The sequence below is a fragment of the Triticum dicoccoides genome, chromosome 1A, assembly GCF_002162155.2.
Source record: "Triticum dicoccoides isolate Atlit2015 ecotype Zavitan chromosome 1A, WEW_v2.0, whole genome shotgun sequence".
NCBI lineage: Eukaryota > Viridiplantae > Streptophyta > Magnoliopsida > Poales > Poaceae > Triticum > Triticum dicoccoides.
The window spans coordinates 322,931,047-322,938,460 of NC_041380.1; positions in this window are offsets into that span (position 1 = coordinate 322,931,047).

A 7,414-nucleotide genomic window follows, 5' to 3' on the forward strand; every position below is an offset into this window, starting at 1 on the left:
TTCGGTGTCGGACACTATATAAACGTCCCACAAGTGGCGCGGGCTTCGACGCCCACGTCACTTATGGGACGTGGATGTAGTGTCCGACACCGACGGCCACATGTATCTCACACCCACGATACTTGCTATTTAGGGTTTCCTCTACCGCTCGGTGACCCTTGACGACCCTCGTTCCCGATAAAAAAAGAGGAAGAAGAAGAAAAAAAGAGGAGATGAAAGAATAGAGGAGTTCTTACTCCTCTATTCTTTCTTCTCCTCTTTTTTTTCTTCTTCCTCTTCTTTTTTTATCCTTGAAGCGTTGTCGAGGCCACCCCAAACCCTAGAGAAGCAGCGTCGAGGCCACCCCAAAACCTAGAGAAGCAGCGTCGAGGCCACTAATTAATATTAGTTCTACGTTTGCCACTAATATATCCATCTGTCATGTTTGAATAATAATTGCCATGTTGTCAATATTTGTAGAAACTATGGACACCGCCCGAGACGAAGTACAAGAAGAGTTGTTGGGGGACATAATCGCACGAGGAAGTGATGCCGTTTGCTCGTTGTTTCTCAACGACATCGATGGTCTGGAAGCAGCTGGCTATGATTATGATGGCTCCGGTGACCTAATGCCAGTGCAAGAAGGAGACCGTGAGGACGGCTCCGGTGACCCAATGCCGGTGCAAGAAGGAGACCGTGATGACGTCTCCGGTGACCGAACCGAGTCCATCCAGGTATATATATTAGTTAAGCTTCTGCTGACTAGCTAATTGATGCATTCATTGTTTTGGTATGTACACATATTAATTAAGTCTTTGTTCTTTTTTCTAGCCCTCCGGATCGAGCACAAATTTGGTAAAGAGACGAGGCCCGAAGAAAAAGTTGAGCTCGGATGAAAAGTTTGAGATCATAACAATCGCGCCCAACGGCCAACCGATTGAACCCCTCCGGACAAAGAGCGCATTTGTTGCTCAATGCGGGGTTTTGGTTAGGGACAATATTCCGATCAGCATCCAGCAATGGTTTAAGCCGACTACAGAAGACCCTGAGGTGTCTTATGTCAATGATATGCAGAAAAATGATCTTTGGACTGAGCTGAAGTCAAATTTCACCCTACCGCCAAAGGATAATCTAGAGAAGCCAGTTAAAGAGCAATTAATCATGTCTTTTGCTCTTAAGAGGATGGTAGAACTATTCAGGAGGTGGAAGAAAGATCTGAATAAGTTTGTCGAAAATAATGAGACACCAGAATTCAAGGGCAAATATGAGAAGATCATAGATCACTGGCCCGCATTTGTGGCCCACAAGACATCGGAAAAGAGTAAGAAGATGTCGGCGACAAACAAGCAAAATGCTGCGAAGAAGAAGCATCACCATCGCACGGGGTCAGGTGGCTACCTCGTAGCCCGGCCTAAGTGGGCCAAGACTAAGAATGATCTGGTTGATAAAGGGATAGAACTAGAGACAATTAACTGGCCAGACCATTGCCGGACTTGGTTCTTCAGGGCTGGCGGAACCATGGACCCTGTAACAGGGAAGTGCATTTGGACGAATGATCAAATGGACATACCAGTCAGGAAGCTTCAGCAGTATATCGAAGCAGCGCAGCAAGGGACATTCTTTCCAGACAGAGAGAATGACGAGCTCACAATGGCCCTCGGGAATCCTGAGCACCCTCGACGGACACGAGGCACGCCAGGCTCCATTTCGTGGAAGGTTGGGTTTCCGGACGCAGGCGGTTACAAATCCCAAGAGAGGAGGAAAAAAGTGCAGCAGACCCAAATGCAGGCGCTGCAAGCAAGGGTACAAGCGATAGAGGAACGAGAAGCAAATCGCAGCAAACGTACTGCCGAAGCTTCCCCCGAAGCTACCCCTCCATCTCAGCGGAGAAGCAGGGTGGCTTCCTTCGAGCTGCTTCAGCCAGAGCATGCCTTGACGGCTCCTGCCAGCTATCCCGTGGATGTTATCACGGAGTCTCAAAATTGCCACCTTATGACGCAATGGATGAATTTGAAGGTCAAGGCGGCTGTTGGCTCTGTTTATCCTACTGAACCCGGTGCAAATTTTCACTGCCGGCCGATTCCAGAAGATATGCTAGGGTGATGGTGGATGAAATAACGAAGGGATTTGAGGACCTCCAGCTTGACCACCCTACTGGTGAAGGGGAGACTAGGCTGGGGTCTGCTCTGAAGACTACATGCCTATGGCAGAAGGAGCTCATCAACCTTCCGAACTGGATGCCTCCGCCTCCTCCTCCTCCTCCGGCAAGTCAGGGCACTCCGCCTCCTCCACCGCCTCCTCCTTCGGCGAGTCAGGGCCCTCCGCCTCCTCCACCGCCTCCTCCTCCGGTGAGTGACGATCAGGGCACTCGACCGGCTCCTTCTCCAGCGCGTGGCGGCACTCCGCCTCCTTCTCCGCCTGCGTCGACACGCCCGAGCAGCCAGCCTCCTCCTTCTCCGCCTCGTCAGCAAGGCCGGAAGAGACCTGCCGCCGCTTCGGCTGCTCCGGCGCGTCGTAGTCCTTCTCCTCCGCCTCGTAAGCAAGTAAAGAAGACAACCGCTCCGCCTGCTCTGCCGGCGTCTAGCAGTACAGCCAGAGGCGGGAGGAAATACAGATTTGGTCCTTCTCTGAAGACTCCAGAGAAGTTACCATATGAGAGGACCCCGGAGGAGAACGCCGAGATCGCACGAGAAGTGAGGAACTACTTTGAAGGGGTGAAAGCAAAGAAACATCCACCTCCGGAGGAGAAGGTAGATCCGGTGAAAGCGAAGCGCACTCTGGCTGCCCTGACAAAACCACCCAAGTCTCCGCCGAAAGGAAACTATGAGCGCATTATTGGAAAGGAATTTGCCGAAGCGGAGCGGTCGGGAAGTACTGTCAGTGATCAAAGGCTAAAAGAATGACGAGCTGGGAAACAAATTGCCCAGCTCGGCGAACAAGTGAAGCAATCGTGCCCCCCGCTCAAGGTGCCTAGCGACAACGTCGCTAATGATCCGAGGATGGTGCCTAGTTATAGCAATCTTGGCGATTACCTACCCGACGATGTACATTATGATTTCATGGAGGTGCAGATACAAAGATACGAGTACGGGAAGCCTCTCGTCAAAGATGAAAGATCTCTATCAACGATGATGCGAAGATTGCATGATTGGTACTTGAAAATCTGCAGAGACTCTGGGGGGAGGAGTACTTTGTATCTGAAAGTTAAAAAGGAGCATGACCTCGTTGGAATTGAACTGTTGCCTGTTCCATTCGAGGAGGTCTTTCAGTTTTTCAATCAATTGGCCCTCGATAAAACAACGGTCGCTTGCTACTGTCTGTAAGTAGTACTACTTCTGTCATTAAGTCTCTCTATATAGCTCAGCTCTTTCATTGCATGTATTTATAATCATCCTCAATATATTATGCAGATTGAAGATCGCCGAATTGAAGAAAAGACAAGTCGGTGATATTGGGTTCATTAACACATATCTCATAGATGCAACTCAGGTTAAATTTCATGCCGCAGATATCGAGGCCAACTTGCTATGATCGTTGGTAATAAATGAAAACAAAGATATAATACTCTTTCCTTACAACTTCAAGTGAGTGTTACTGTCTTGTGCGTATTCGGTTTCCCTTATATATTAGTCAAGGTTATAGTAATGTAATTGATGAGTTATGCATGCGTGTGCAGTTACCACTATATTCTCCTAGAGATTAAGCTTGAGCAGGGACTAGTAACCATCTTAGACTCAAGACGAAAAGATCCTCAGGACTATGCAGACATGACTCAAATGCTCGAGAAGTAAGTTAAATCGATCATTATCCACCATATCAGCAACTTTGTTCATTTCCTGATATATCAAGTAATTGTTTTCTTTGTCTGGCAGGGTTTGGAAAAAATTCTCGAAAAAAGCTCCAGGACTCCCGAAGAAGCTGCAATTTAGACACCCGAAAGTAAGTACTATAGTAGCATGTTTCGTGCATCTCCTATTGATTCAAGCGCTAGTTTCATCAATACCATTTGGCATTCTTGCTTATCAGTTTGATTGACCTCTATTTCTTGTAAAGTGGTTGTGGCAGGAACAAGGGAATGATTTCTGTGGATACTATGTTTGCGAGTCCATCCGCCACATGACCTGTGAGCGGGGCTACACTGACGAACAATATGAAGTACGTAAATAACAACATTCACAATTTTATTTTATTACCATCATTTGTGTTGAGTTTCATTCATTCATATATATATGTATTGACCCCCTTCTTCAAATTAGATGTTTCGGAAGCGGGATGAACTCCTAGCACCAGCTCGCATGTGAGCAATACAAGAGGAATTGGTGGCATTCTTTCTTGACCACGTGATCGCTGAAGACGGAGAATACTATGTGGACCATGAGTCCGTATGATTATATTTGTAAGAGATAATTATTGTATATATGTAGCCGGTAGTGTCGGATAGATATACGAGAACTTGTTGTTCGACCAATCTCTCGGAGAAGGAGAGGTGGTCGATATCACTTCTCTCTGTATGCATATATGTTCATGACGATCTTCTATTTCCTTCGTTTGCTTACTAGCTAGCTAGCGTGTCTAGTCCTCTCTATACGTATGTATAGTACGTAGCGTCGACCAAGCATGGACATAAGAGAGGAAACTTCTCTCTATTAATTATAGCTAGCTAACACAATATATGAAACACCTAAATTAACCCCCCAAAACCCCCAAACCCCCCCCCCTTTAAAAAAAACAAAAACCCCAGCCACAGAAATGCTGACGCGTGGATGCCTATTGGTCCCGGTTGGTGCCACCAACCGGGACCAAAGGGTCTCCTGCCTGGGCTCCGCGCACAGGCCACGTGGAGGCCCATCAGTCCCGGTTCTGGATTGAACTGGGACTAAAGGGACATGGCATTAGTACCGACCCTTTAGTCCCGGTTCAGGAACCGGGACAAAAGGCCCTTACGAACCGGGACAAGAGGCCATTTTTCTACCAATGTTTACTAATCTAATTAACATTCATATTAAGCACATAATATATTCCATTTTCATATTAAGGAAGCAGGATTTCATAATTGAAATACATCAGAGTACAACATGATATAGCTTCAGCACTCGGCTACCACATTACACAACTGCACCAGCAGCAAGTTTCACATGCAACATCTAGAACCTTTCGAAATTAGCATCATAGATGGTACATAGAGAGATGCATTTCATTTGCAAAACTGCTGAAGCGGAAGGCGGATATTGAGCCTTCATTCATGTTGAAGGTCTTTTCAACTTTAGGCCAGTGCCTGTGGATGATTGACCGTCCATCCTTCGACCTCTTCAGGAACACTTCAATATTGAACCGTGGGTGTTGTATGAAAATTGTCCTCGCCTCCTGACCACAGAGGTGGTTTGAGAGGTAATCATCAGAGAAGCCTGAAAACAAGGATGTGCATAAATATCTTCTCTATATTGGAAATGGGGCAAAGGAATACAAAAAGGCAAGGTATAATAGCTAGTACCATCTTGTAAACCCCAGTGCTTCCCATTGTTTCCCTGCAACACATATAAGGTAGTTAGTCATCAGGTTAAGTAAGGGTTTGCATGCTATCAGTAAAATATGTTGATGATAAATAAGCACATTGCAGATTCATCAGATTAATTCAAGCCACATGGAAAACCCATTTATCCAAACCAAGCATGATTAAGAACTAGGAAATATAACACTTGTATATGTTTCTCATGTATTAAGTGCAGCCAAATTTGATTTATTCCTCTCATGGTATACAATAATAGAATGCAGCCACAACAATTGAACATCGCATTGCAGAATTGAACCAAGCAGTTAACTAAACACCACAACAAATGAACCAGACGTTAACTGAGAATATAACATACTCCTAATAGAAGATCAGACAGTTAACCAAACCAAGCATGCTTAACAACTTGGAAATATAGCAATTGTATTTGTTTCTCATGTATTTAGTACAGCCAAATTCGATTTATTCCTCACATGGTATACAATAATAGAATGCAACCACAGTAATTGAACATCGCATTGCAGAATTGAACCAAGCAGTTAACTAAACACCACAACAAGTGAACCAAGCCACAACAAATGATCAAGCAGTTAACTGCTACCTCTTGAGCACTATTGTCGGTGTCAAAACCGGCGGATCTCGGGTAGGGGGTCCCGAACTGTGCGTCTAAGGCGGATGGTAACAGGAGGCAGGGGACGCGATGTTTTACCCAGGTTCGGGCCCTCTTGATGGAGGTAAAACCCTACGTCCTGCTTGATTGATATTGATGATATGGGTATTACAAGAGTTGATCTACCACGAGATCAGAGAGGCTAAAACCTAAAAGCTAGCCTATGGTATGATTGTTGTATATGATCTATCGACTAGCCTGGCCTCGGTTTATATAATGCACCAGAGGCCTAGGATAACAAGAGTCCTAGTCGAATACGCCGGTGGGGAGGAGTCCTTGTCTTGATCCCCAAGTCTTGTGGAATCTTCCTTGTATGCGGCAGCTGTCCGAACTGGCCCATGAGTATACAGCCATGGGGGTCCTCGGCCCAATCTAACAGATCGGGAGATGACGTGGTGAGTACCCCCTAGTCCAGGACACTGTCAGTAGCCCCGTGAACCGGTCTTCAAGTTAGGGACGCTCCACGATTCTTCCGAACCGTTCTTCATCTTCGGTCGTCGGTCTTGAAAACTAGTTCAACAAATCTTCTCATCTTCGATCTTGAGGATCACCGAAATGCATTCGACGAGTTTACACGTCGGGTATCCGAGGAGCCCCTTTAAGTTTCCATCCTTTATCATCGCCTTGTTATTTTTATGCCACACCTCGGGTTTGAAGTGTTGGGGAACGTAGTAATTTCAAAATTTTCCTACGCACACGCAAGATCATGGTGATGCATAGCAACAAGAGGGGAGAGTGTGATCTACATACCCTTGTAGACCGACAGCGGAAGCATTGTGACAACGTGGTTGATGTAGTCGTACGTCTTCACGATCCGACCGATCCAAGCACCGTTACTCTGGCACCTCCGAGTTCTTGGCACACGTTCAGCTCGATGACGATCCCCGGGCTCCGATCCAACAAAGCATCGGGGAGGAGTTCCGTTAGCACGACGGCGTGGTGACGATTTTGATGTTCTACCGTCGCAGGGCTTCGCCTAAGCACCGCTACAATATGACCGAGGTGGAATATGGTGGAGGGGGGCACCGCACACGGCTAAGGAATGATCACAAAGATCAACTTGTGTCTAGAGGTGCCCCCCTGCCCTCGTATATAAAGGATCAAGGGGGAGGGGGCGGCCGGCCTAGAAGGGGGCACGCCAAGGGGAGTCCTACTCCCACTGGGAGTAGGACTCCTTCCTTCCTTGTTGGAGTAGGAGAAGGGGAAAGAGGGGGAGAGGAAAAAGGAAAAGGGGGCTGCGCCCCTTGTCCAATTCG